Below are 13,017 nucleotides of genomic sequence, written 5' to 3'. Positions count from 1 at the left end.
CACACACACACACACACACACACAGATATATATACACACACACACACAGATCTATATACACACACACACACATAGATATACACACACACATGCGCATATATACACTCACATACACAGAGATATATATACACACACACACACACACAGATATACACACACACACACAGAGATATACACACACACACACAGATATACACACACACACACACACACACACACACACACAGAGACACACACACACACACATACACATACACACACACATATACATACACACACACACACACACAGATATATACACACACACACACAGAGATACAGTATATATACACACACACACAGCTACACACACACACACAGAGACACACACACACACATACACACACAAAGGGGTCCCCTAAGATAATGATGTTATCTGTTTCTACGTACAGGGATCCTAATCAGACAAAGGGATTTCTGGTAAGATTACCCAACCCTGAATGAGGGTTTGTTTTTAGTCAGAACCACTCAAAACGGTCATCACTGATAACACAGGCTGTCCAATGTTCAAAACATTGCATTGTGCATTCATATCTTTAAAGAAACCTTGCACTTGCAGAATCATTGGTTCAAATAACTCCTTTATCATGAAATACCATAGGAACATTCCTTTAGATCACCCACACACAAGATACTGATAGTTTCACTGTGTAGTTGTTCGTACAATCATTAAATATTGTAGTACAAAATATGTGATACATATTTCACTATGCTACTAAACGTAAATACATCACTGTAAAATAACTAGTAGAGAGAATATTACTCAGTGGAATCATTGAACAAAATATGACATTTATTGATGAAATACAATAAAATCACAACATAGGTTTCTTTGAATCAAAGCAAAAATAATTAGCTACAAAAAAAGAAAAAACAGTTAAAGGGTCAACTGCAGTGTTCCTCACCTGGCTTACTGTAAAACATCACTGCAGTGTTCCTCACCTGGCTTACTGTAAAACATCACTGCAGTGTTCCTCACCTGGCTTACTGTAAAACATCACTGCAGTGTTCCTCACCTGGCTTACTGTAAAACATCACTGCATTGTTCCTCACCTGGCTTACTGTAAAACATCACTGCAGTGTTCCTCACCTGGCTTACTGTAAAACATCACTGCAGTGTTCCTCACCTGGCTTACTGTAAAACATCACTGCAGTGTTCCTCACCTGGCTTACTGTAAAACATCACTGCAGTGTTCCTCACCTGGCTTACTGTAAAACATCACTGCAGTGTTCCTCGCCTGGCTTACTGTAAAACATCACTGCAGTGTTCCTCGCCTGGCTTACTGTAAAACATCACTGCAGTGTTCCTCGCCTGGCTTAATGTAAAACATCACTGCAGTGTTCCTCACCTGGCTTACTGTAAAACATCACTGCAGTGTTCCTCACCTGGCTTACTGTAAAACATCACTGCAGTGTTCCTCACCTGGCTTACTGTAAAACATCACTGCAGTGTTCCTCACCTGGCTTACTGTAAAACATCACTGCAGTGTTCCTCACCTGGCTTACTGTAAAACATCACTGCAGTGTTCCTCACCTGGCTTACTGTAAAAAGCAAAACAAAAGATTGATTACTGTACTTCTATATTTCCCTCAACCCTGTCTTGTGGATTTGGCCACAGGTTCTCATCAAATCAAATTCAAATCAAATTTATTTCTATAGCCCTTCGTACATCAGCTGATATCTCAAAGTGCTGTACAGAAACCCAGCCTAAAACCCCAAACAGCAAGCAATGCAGGTGTAGAAGCACGGTGGCTAGGAAAAACTCCCTAGAAAGGCCAAAACCTAGGAAGAAACCTAGAGAGGAACCAGGCTATGAGGGGTGGCCAGTCCTCTTCTGGTAGTGCCGGGTGGAGATTATAACAGAACATGGCCAAGATGTTCAAATGTTCATAAATGATGAGCATGGTCAAATAATAGGTCTGGGACAGGTAGCACGTCCGGTGAACAAGTCACGATTCCATAGCCTCAGGCAGAACAGTTGAAACTGGTGCAGCAGCACAGCCAGGTGGACTGGGGACAGCAAGGAGTCATCATGCCAGGTGGTCCTGAGGCATGGTCCTACGGCTCAGGTCCAACGAGAGAGAGAAAGAAAGAGAGAAAGAGAGAATTAGAGAAAGCATACTTAAATTCACACAGGACACCGGATAGGACAGGAGAAGTACTCCAGATATAACAAACTGACCCTAGCCCCCCGACACATAAACTACTGCAGCATACATACTGGAGGCTGAGACAGGAGGGGTCAGGAGACATCCACATCACAATGGATGTTTTCATTAGCCAAACATCTTGGGAAGAATCTTTGGGCATGGCGAATCCAGGCCTGACACTGGTCTGCCGTGATGTCATTGCATGCGTCATCCATGGCCTGGAGAAGGGTGGCTTGTTCATGAGGGCGCCTATCATATACCTTCCACCTCCACGTGGAGAAAAATTACTCAATCGGGTTAAGGAAAGGAGAGTATGGGGGTAAGTACAGGGTGGTAAATTGTGGATGGACCTGAAACTATGCTTGCACCATTTGAGCATGGTGGAACCTGACATTATCCCACACAATGACATAGGTCATGCTATCAGTTCTACAGACCTGATTTAGCTCATCAAGGAAGGTTACATTCAAACAGCGAATCATGTGGCTGCCTGCAACTCAATATATAGAGTATATAGAGTAGAGAGTTTTAGATGTTGTTCAACCAAACATTAGAACGGGTAAGATGCGTAATCTAAGCAACTTGGACCGTGGTATGATTGTTGATGCCACACATGGTGGTTCCAGCATCTCAGAAACAGCTGCCTTCCTGAGATTTTTATGCACTACAGTCTCTAGAGTTTACAGAGAATGGTGCGATAAACAAAACACATTCAGTGAGCGGCAGTTCTGTGGGCAAAAACACCTTGTTAATGAGAGAGGTCAGAGGAGGATGTCCAGACTCATTCAAGCTAACAGAAAGGCCACAAATGCTCAAATAACAGCTGTTTAAAACAGTGGTGTGCAGAAGGGCATCTCTTAACGTACAACACAGTGAATAATTCAGGCTGTTGTGGAGCCAGGGGGTTCCTACCCGGTACTAGATAGGTGTACCTAATAAAGTGGCCGGTGAGTGTACAGTAATGTCAAATCTGAAAACATGGTCTGGAAAAGTGGTACATGGGACCATAGAAACAGTGACTGATAAAGAATGATGATGAAATATTACATCCATAGATAATGTAGTCCAATTGGTTCATGTTCCACGGTAATTGGTGTCAATGGATCTCGTTATCCTGAAACTTTCATCATCTAAACATGGAATGTTGTTTGTCAGTTTCCATAAAACTATGCATTAAGAGTAATGCAACAGTTACTTATACTTTTGATCAGTTGTATCAATTGATAGTTAGATCATTGTAATGAAATGAATAGACAGTCATTTCAGATGTAATGTGTGAATTGCATTCTGAAATGGTAATACTTGGATGTTATGTTGTGTCATTTGGAACAGGTGATTTTGGTTCAATGAACAAATGATTTTAGCTTTATGTGTATTGTATCCAAGCAATTGGAAAAAGTGTTAGAGTTTTAAAAGATTTACATTTTGATCATTGATTTTGAGTTTTGTGTCTAGAGTTTTGAAAATGACGTCAAGGTTCCGAAATTAGTGCCAAAGTGACTGTAAAAACTGTGGTGTTGATTATGTCAGTGTTAATCATATGGGCATATACAGTGCCTTGCGAAAGTATTCGGCCCCCTTGAACTTTGCGACCTTTTGCCACATTTCAGGCTTCAAACATAAAGATATAAAACTGTAATTTTTGTGAAGAATCAACAACAAGTGGGACACAATCATGAAGTGGAACGACATTTATTGGATATTTCAAACTTTTTTAACAAATCAAAAACTGAAAAATTGGGCGTGCAAAATTATTCAGCCCCTTTACTTTCAGTGCAGCAAACTCTCTCCAGAAGTTCAGTGAGGATCTCTGAATGATCCAATGTTGACCTAAATGACTAATGATGATAAATACAATCCACCTGTGTGTAATCAAGTCTCCGTATAAATGCACCTGCGCTGTGATAGACTCAGAGGTCTGTTAAAAGCGCAGAGAGCATCGTGAAGAACAAGGAACCCACCAGGCAGGTCCGAGATACTGTTGTGAAGAAGTTTAAAGCCGGATTTGGATACAAAAAGATTTCCCAAGCTTCAAACATCCCAAGGAGCACTGTGCAAGCGATAATATTGAAATGGAAGGAGTATCAGACCACTGCAAATCTACCAAGACCTGGCCGTCCCTCTAAACTTTCAGCTCATACAAGGAGAAGACTGATCAGAGATGCAGCCAAGAGGCCCATGATCACTCTGGATGAACTGCAGAGATCTACAGCTGAGGTGGGAGACTCTGTCCATAGGACAACAATCAGTCGTATATTGCACAAATCTGGCCTTTATGGAGTGGCAAGAAGAAAGCCATTTCTTAAAGATATCCATAAAAAGTGTCGTTTAAAGTTTGCCACAAGCCACCTGGGAGTCACACCAAACATGTGGAAGAAGGTGCTCTGGTCAGATGAAACCAAAATTGAACTTTTTGGCAACAATGCAAAATGTTATGTTTGGCGTAAAAGCAACACAGCTCATCACCCTGAACACACCATCCCCACTGTCAAACATGGTGGTGGCAGCATCATGGTTTGGGCCTGCTTTTCTTCAGCAGGGACAGGGAAGATGGTTAAAATTGATGGGAAGATGGATGGAGCCAAATACAGGACCATTCTGGAAGAAAACCTGATGGAGTCTGCAAAAGACCTGAGACTGGGACGGAGATTTGTCTTCCAACAAGACAATGATCCAAAACATAAAGCAAAATCTACAATGGAATGGTTCAAAAATAAACATATCCAGGTGTTAGAATGGCCAAGTCAAAGTCCAGACCTGAATCCAATCGAGAATCTGTGGAAAGAACTGAAAACTGCTGTTCACAAATGCTCTCCATTCAACCTCACTGAGCTCGAGCTGTTTTGCAAGGAGGAATGGGAAAAAATGTCAGTCTCTCGATGTGCAAAACTGATAGAGACATACCTCAAGCGACTTACAGCTGTAATCGCAGCAAAAGGTGGTAAAGTATTAACTTAAAGGAGCTGAATAATTTTGCACGCCCAATTTTTCAGTTTTTGATTTGTTAAAAAAGTTTGAAATATCCAATAAATGTCGTTCCACTTCATGATTGTGTCCCACTTGTTGTTGATTCTTCACAAAAAAATACAGTTTTATATCTTTATGTTTGAAGCCTGAAATGTGGCAAAAGGTCGCAAAGTTCAAGGGGGCCGAATACTTTCGCAAGGCACTGTACTATAACAGGAGAAACTGCCCCACATACTTGACTATAGTAAATAGAAAGATTCTATTCTTAAGTGAACTGCACTTGATTGATGACACTGTTCAGTCAAAGCCTTAGAGGGCCCTGTCTTTAGGGCAGAATAGTTATACATCTCCACAGAGAGAACTAAAGGACATGTGAGCCTTCACAAATGCACCTCTTAATGGCATCCAAATGTTTGTGATTAGAACAGCTTAGCACTCTCCCTCTAGTTGGAGGATGACTCAATTATTTAATGCCCCAACTGTTCCTGTGTTCCCATGAACTGCGTGAAGTTTACAGACCCAACCTTTCCCCCCTCAAAAACTATCCCTAAATACTTCAGTCCCATAAATACTTCCAGTCCCCACAAATAACAGTAGGAAATAACCCCCAGGGGATTTTACAGTGTAGGAGGCTGTGGCTGGCTGCCTTTGCAAGGGCCTCAATGTCTGACAAAACCCAGTCAACCTCAAATGACAATGACCTGAACTGATAACAGATAAGGGTCAGACAGGCATGGGTCCAGCAGTCTGGTTTCCTGGGTCCTGGCATATGTTGGAGGACTGTCAAAATACATGATGAAGATCCTGCATAAGTAGTGTAAATCAAGGGTTGAGATGTTCTGAAATACATGCAGTGGTACAAAAGGCCTTACCGTACATCCAGAACACACAGAGAGAGATTGATAGGATACTTGGTTCTGCTGCTGTGGTACAGGATGCTCTGCACTGTGCTTGTCTGCTGGTGGCAGCATTCAACTCGTTTCCTCTCTGTCTAGGAGAGTTGTTGAGTTACTCTGTCTGTAAGTCAATGGGAATGTGAGCGTCCACAGGCACCTTGCCTTTTATCACCACAGGAAAAGAGAGGAAGTATGTATTAAACACATTATGTAATGAGGTTTCAAGGATTCGCCTAAAGAGTTTCTATATTACAGAGAAATGCAGTACTTAAGCACATTTTTTAAAAGTTATCTCGCCATTATCTTGGAGAGGCTTATCTGCATCGATGGTAGAAAGTCAATAAAAGCAGTGGTGAGGGATCCCTTGATGTTTTCTGGAGGTGAGTGGGGACATGTAGCTCTTCCTTTTCCAGTTATGCAGCTGTGGTGGACAGTCTGCCTGGTCACTGCTCTGGTCTGACCCCGCCTCCACCGCTGAACAGCACGTTCTCCAGACCTGGCACTGCGCCTACCCAAACACCCCTGTGCCTCCACTCGACCCAACAACCCTTCCGCTTGACCCCTACGTCACACACAGCCACAGCTGCATCCGCACAACCAGGGAGAGAGCTGTGTGTGAGGGATGAAGGTGGAGTGAGGAGGGTGACAAGAGCACCTCTACTCTAAATAGACACAAAGATGATCTTCAAGGACTCATGACTTGGGCAGATACAGCCAATGTGCCTTCTTAAAAGTTGCCTTGTTTTTGCCCAGGCACCCTTCCCCCTTCTCCTGAGATGGAGGGAGAACAAAACAGCGAGGAGTTGGACTGAGTTTATACTGTATCTACAGCTGAGAGGTCAGCTTTCCTCTGGGACAATGTGAGGATATGACTGTTTGATAGCAAGATACGATAAGCGACTCCAAGGGGGAGCAGGGGGGACGGGTGCAAGGCCAAGTACACTTTCTTTTATTTATTTTTGCCACAGCCCTGGCTTACCCTTTCATTTTGAGCTGCTGCTACATTTCTGAGAATATTACTAATGTGTCAGTGTCCTTGACTGACTGTGACTCTTTTTAACTAGAAAGTGTGTCTCTCAGAGCTGGGACTGTGTTGTAAACATGATGAACGGTCAGTCAAACTCACAATGACTTGTTTTCTTCTACTGTAAACTGAAAATAAACTTTGTTAAGAAGCTTTAAAAGACTCTCCTTGGCACTCTAATGTATTTGGAGGGACTTTCATGGGTCACTGTAGATATCATGCTCTAGAAATTCAGGGAATAGCTTGTACAACCATACTGTCGTTAGTTATATCACTGTAAAAATCTGTATTTATTTGAAAAAGTTTTATTTCCCGGCCATTCAGAGGAAATAAACAGCTCATCAGTGGTCAGAGACGGCACATGTTTTCCCATGGCAGAGTTAGTGATGAGCAAACATACATCCTTCACATCAAGGCCTCTATCTGTCGTACCAAACAATGGACTCAGGATTCCTGCTCTGTTCCGCAAAGAATCAGGTGGCAATTTAGATAACAATATCTCAGTGTTTAGCTAAGTCAATGATATCATTTGTTGAAACAGTGCAGTGTTAATAGCTATTCAAGAACAGTTGTTTCTAAGTAACAGAGCAAACAGTCAGTTGACAGAAGGATTCTGATTGTTCAGTGGCCTTTGATGTTTTAAACTTTGATTAGGCACGTTTGTGTTCTTCCTAGGTACACAGGAGATCTTTAAATGGTTACATCACATAATGTAAATGACACTGACCAGTGGAACATATGTACAACAGTGCCAAACATTCCCAAGATCAGAGGCACCGTTGTTCTGCGCTGGGGTATCTGATGCTGAATCTGTGATGGAGGGAGAGAGGGAGACTACTAAAACTAACACTGACATTTCAGCAAAGTCCACCATTGAGTAGTGGTTTTAGGAGAAATGGGCTAAAAACTGGACCCATATCTACTCTGTGTCAGACTCAAGAGACTCTAACAGTTAGACCACTCCCAACACCCACACCGATCTGAAGACTGAAGAAAGGATATAGAACTATGAGAATGGAATGGATTAGTAAGGATTGGCAAACAATGTCTTCTTGTAAAGAACGCATTGACGTAGAATTACCATTCCTCCATATCTCATTAACCCTATTAGACATTCTCCAATACAGAGCTCTGAAAACTATCAGCTCCCAGTTTTCTAGGGATCTTTTGTAATGGCAAGTTGTGCTCTTCGACTACCATACCCACAAAGATGTTAACATAGGCGAGACAGGGCAGCAGGAAAAGGAGGAGTGGGTTGAGCTGGCTCTTGGGTGAAGACTGTGAGTTTCATGGTTATAGGCTGCAGGGTGGTTAGTTACAGGGTGAAACAGCTTCAATCTAAGTTGCTGGCCACTCTTAGAAAGTGAGAACCTGAATGTCGTTCACCAGGCTTTATTGGCTATAGTGCTAACATTTCTATTGCCATTACCACCCATTCTGACTACATGTAGCACATGACGATGTGTGAAACTTATACCTCAGCCTGAAGTCTCCCCACTTGTGCCAGTGTACAGCTAGCTTTTTGTGTGGCGCCGACTGGTAAGAAGCTTCAGGAGAGCGGTCACTTGTGCTAGCAAGGCAGAGGTCTCCTAGTTTGCGCCTGGTATGGGCCGAATCGGGAGGAAGTGGTACTCGCTAAGCAAACAACGTGATGTCATTTATATATGTATGAATAAAACCTAGGAAGTCGCAAAACTCAAGGTTTGCTTTATACATGAAACAAGTTCCTCATAAATGGATGTGGTACATTTTTGGGTAATCTCACACTTTCACACATTCATATGAACTTATTTGACAAAAAGAAAGCTTAGAAGAAGTCACTAACATTGACAACACTTTTACGAGAAGCATAGGCCTATCTGAGTTCTTAGAAGTGTGATATTTTTTACTGAGGGGTGAAAACAACTGCAAAGCAAATGTGTCAGCCTAACTCCAGCCCGGCTGTTGTGGTGCAACGTGTCACATATTGTAATTAGGAGGTCTCTGAAAACAATGCAAACAGCTCATAAAAACAGACACACTCACCTCAGACCGTAAAGGCCTGAGTGATGCTATTAACAACTCCTCCACAGCTATGAGACTCCACACTGGAATTCTCTCACAAAACAAATATATAATTATAGCCTAAATGTAACACTGTAAGATTTAATGTTGTGACAAAGTCATAAAATAACTAAGATTTAAAAGTCATAAGTAATCTTTAAAATAATCTAGAAAACTTTTGAAATTGGATTGGATGCAATTAATCATCATAGTAAATGTAATATGATCCTCGTATAAGGTTGTAACTGTTAACCCCAGTCAGTCCAGCCTACATGGGCAAGCTTTAGCACCTTCTATTACCTCATGGTCATACCCCAAATTACCTCGAAGAGGCCTTTATGAGAACCTGAAATAACCACAACCGGTGTAAGTCTGTAATGAGAGTGGTGGTCTGCGACCCCACCTTTTTTTAAATGTATTTTATTTTCTTACCTTTATTTAACCAGGCAAGTCAGTTAAGAACAAATTCTTATTTTCAATGACGGCCTAGGAACAGTGGGTTAACTGCCTGTTTAGGGGCAGAACTTGCAACCTTTCGGTTACTTGTCCAACGCTCTAACCACTAGGCTACCCTGCCGCCCCTTAAAGCACCTCTCTAAGTAATATCACATTGATTTGATATATCAGGTTTCCTAAAAATGTAATTTCACATGATTAATAACAGTTGTTATCGGGTCCGTCTAACAGTCAAATGGTAGGAAGTAAAACTGCTGCTGTCTGCAGGAAATGGCCCTGCATCTGAAGAAGCCCCAACAAGATGGGCCAAACACAATCAGGCACAGATGATGAAAACTAAATGCAACCAATCAGAGAAATAACAGGAAAGTCAGACTTGATAACAATAGTATGTCAACCCTCCAGCTAACATTAGCAGGTCGGGAGAGATACCGTACATATCTGACCCCAATGTCATATTATCTGCTTATTGTGGATGTACTTTTTAATAGCAGTTGGGGCTTCATAGAGGGGTTTCGTCTTCCAGAGAGATTCACCTTCACTTTTCATAACTGCAGGGCTCCTCTGAGTTGATCTAAAATAACCCCTTCAATGATTAGTTAACAAACAGGGTTATTAAAGGGTTCAGGTGATTGGTCTGGCCTGTCATTATGGGCAAATGGTGAGCACTGGCTTGAATACAATGCATACAGTATGAAGGCATTAATTGAGGCGCTGTGGGGGATGAGCCAATATTAGGGAGGGTTTGGCCGGTAGGGATATCCTTGTTTCATCGCGCACTAGCACCTCCTGTGGCGGATTGAGCGCAGTGCACGCTGACCAGGTCGCTAGGTGCAGGGTGTTTCCTCCGACACATTGGTGAGGCTGGCTTGTGTTAAGAAGCAGTGCATGGCTCTCGACCTTCGTCTCCCCCGAGCCCGTACGGGAGTTGTAGTGACGAGACAAGATAGGTACTACTAACAATTGGATAACACGAAAAAGGGGGTGAAATTCAAAAGAAGAAAAAAAATCTTAAGGAACCAATTCCATAATCACATGGCTCGCTGCATAGGAGATGAACTACATAGTCCTAAATCAACATGATCCCTATAGAGTAGATCTTCGAGAGCAATGATAACTGGCTGCAAAGAGTTGCAGTTGCACTTCCTTGAGTGAGAACACAAAGGCTATTTCTGCACCTAGAGTTGGGTGTTAAATGAAACAACTACTCCATCCCAACAACCACAATGATGATGATGTGCACATTCTGCAAAATGGATTACTAGATAAGAGGCGGAGGGAGGTGTGTGTGTGTGCGTGTGTGTGTATTTCATTTCCTAATGGTTGCCCTCAGGTTACTGAACAAGTCTGAGCCTGAGTGTTGTGCCAGTGTAAAGAGTTGTGGTTAAGCAAATATCAATGGCAAACCTAAAGCTCAAATCCTTAATAGGTGAAACTACTACGTCCCTTTGGGATATTACGACAACAAACACAATTCTCTCCCGTCGGACATCACTGCACACGCAATAGAACAGCAGAATATGTACTGCAATGCTTTTTCCCACACTGCTGGATGCTTCTCTGCTCCGTTTTCATCAACAAAACAAAAACAATAGCAAAGGTACTAGGGGGCGAACGGTGGCTGCCGATTCAATCTTTAAAGAGCAACTGCCCCTAAAAACAACTTCTCATTTAGAAAACAGCCTATGTGGCATCAATATGAGTCAGAAACATTTATTCTACTGTTAAAGTGTGTCATAAGATCATTTTGGTCATAGTCAGTCTCGTCCAAAACAGAGTTTTGTGACACTTGTGGTCGTAACTGCATCACAACAAACATTTATGTTGGGTTTGTTTCAATCTTGCCCGCTTGCCCACAGCTGGCAGCACACAAGTAATCATCAATTCGGAGTGCAGTTGCACACAACCCAATTGTAATGGCTGTGGTAAATTTGGGTTGGCTTTGGATATACTGTACCTCTGGGACTAGTTAGGGACAATTGACCAATGACTTAATTAAAAACCTCAACCCAACTATAAATTGTAGAAATTCATATACAATATTGAAAGCATTTAATGAGAACTTAAAGCTGTGCAACATGAAAATATTGTCTCATATACATTCATAAATGATCGACGATCTCAAATTAGCCCCAGAGATAGGCTGTCCAAAGACAATCCAATTTTGCCACAGTCGCACACCAGCCAGCTGAAGGTAGTTGACAAAATAATTTGGCTTATTCTTCCCACATCAAACCACACCTAAAAAAACAACTCCCGCTTGAATTCAGTCATGACCACTTGAATTTCTTAGTGAACCAAACCTAAAACGAGGCAAAATCAGAAAGTGCAGTCACCCTTTAAGGTCAGTGTACTGAATAGGTTTGGTTGCACACTGATAAATGTCTGTCAGGCAATTTTTTTTGTCTTCATTTGAAGTGCTGAAATTACATCCTTTTCTCAGGTTCAACGCAATGCTTAACCCCTGTACTGCACTCAGCTCTATGCTGACTACAGTAGTTGCTGCCCTGTACCTTGTACGTGTTGTACAGTATGTGAAGGTTTTGTCCATTGTACTTCAAGGGCGCCTCAAGCATTCCATAAACCCCAGAGTCTTATACCGGCCAAAGACAGCCACAGGACACATGGTGGATCAGAACAGAGGTTTATGGGAAACCAGAGCTGTTCTACAATACCTCCGGTCATCTGCAGCCCTGCACATGGTCCAGCTAGTGCACCTCATAAAGCCCTGGCTGCTGCTGCCTAGTGTAAATATTTCACCTCCCATCGAAATGCTCTCCCTTTTTAACTGGCACAAAGAGCGGCTAGGCCTCTAAAACAACAAGGCTTTGTCCTCTGTCACTGGCCTGCTTCTCATTACTCCAGATCAGCCCTTTCATTTCACAGGTGTGCCCCCCATTGCATGGTTTAAGCCCTTATTTGTCACTGTGCCATTGTCCGTGCTCACTGCACCAGAGAATGACATCCGTTTGTGACTCAGTGGCCATCAATTGTGTTTGTCCGGGGCAGGAGGGTGGCGGGGACTGGAGGGGAGGTTGTATATGTCATTAAAGTTCCTGCTGTGTGAGTCATAGCAGGAGCTTTAATGACATACCACCACCACCACCCCCCCCCCCTCCCCCTCCTGCCCAGAAAAAAGTGTTAGTGGTTGAAGCAGCCTGTGCCTTACTTGTTTCAGTATGTGTTTCCTTACAGTGACTACAACATACTGGGAAGCCCGGCAGAGCAACTAATAACGATACACAGGCCACCCTCCAACCATCTTTCCCTTGTTTCCTGAGGAAATGCCCAGGGTCGCAACTTGCCTTTGCTTTTTTCCAGACCATTTGTAAACTGGATTCATGTTTGAGAGAGGGAGCATGGGCTTGTATCGCAGCAGAGGAGGAATGAGCAGAGGTTCTGCAGTGACATGAAACATAAAAGATTTCCTTCAGGGCATCC

Source organism: Oncorhynchus nerka, linkage group LG21, assembly GCF_034236695.1.
Source record: "Oncorhynchus nerka isolate Pitt River linkage group LG21, Oner_Uvic_2.0, whole genome shotgun sequence".
Classification (NCBI taxonomy): Eukaryota; Metazoa; Chordata; class Actinopteri; order Salmoniformes; family Salmonidae; genus Oncorhynchus; species Oncorhynchus nerka.
The sequence above is the reverse complement of the archived record's forward strand: the minus strand, read 5'-3'. Positions refer to the sequence as shown.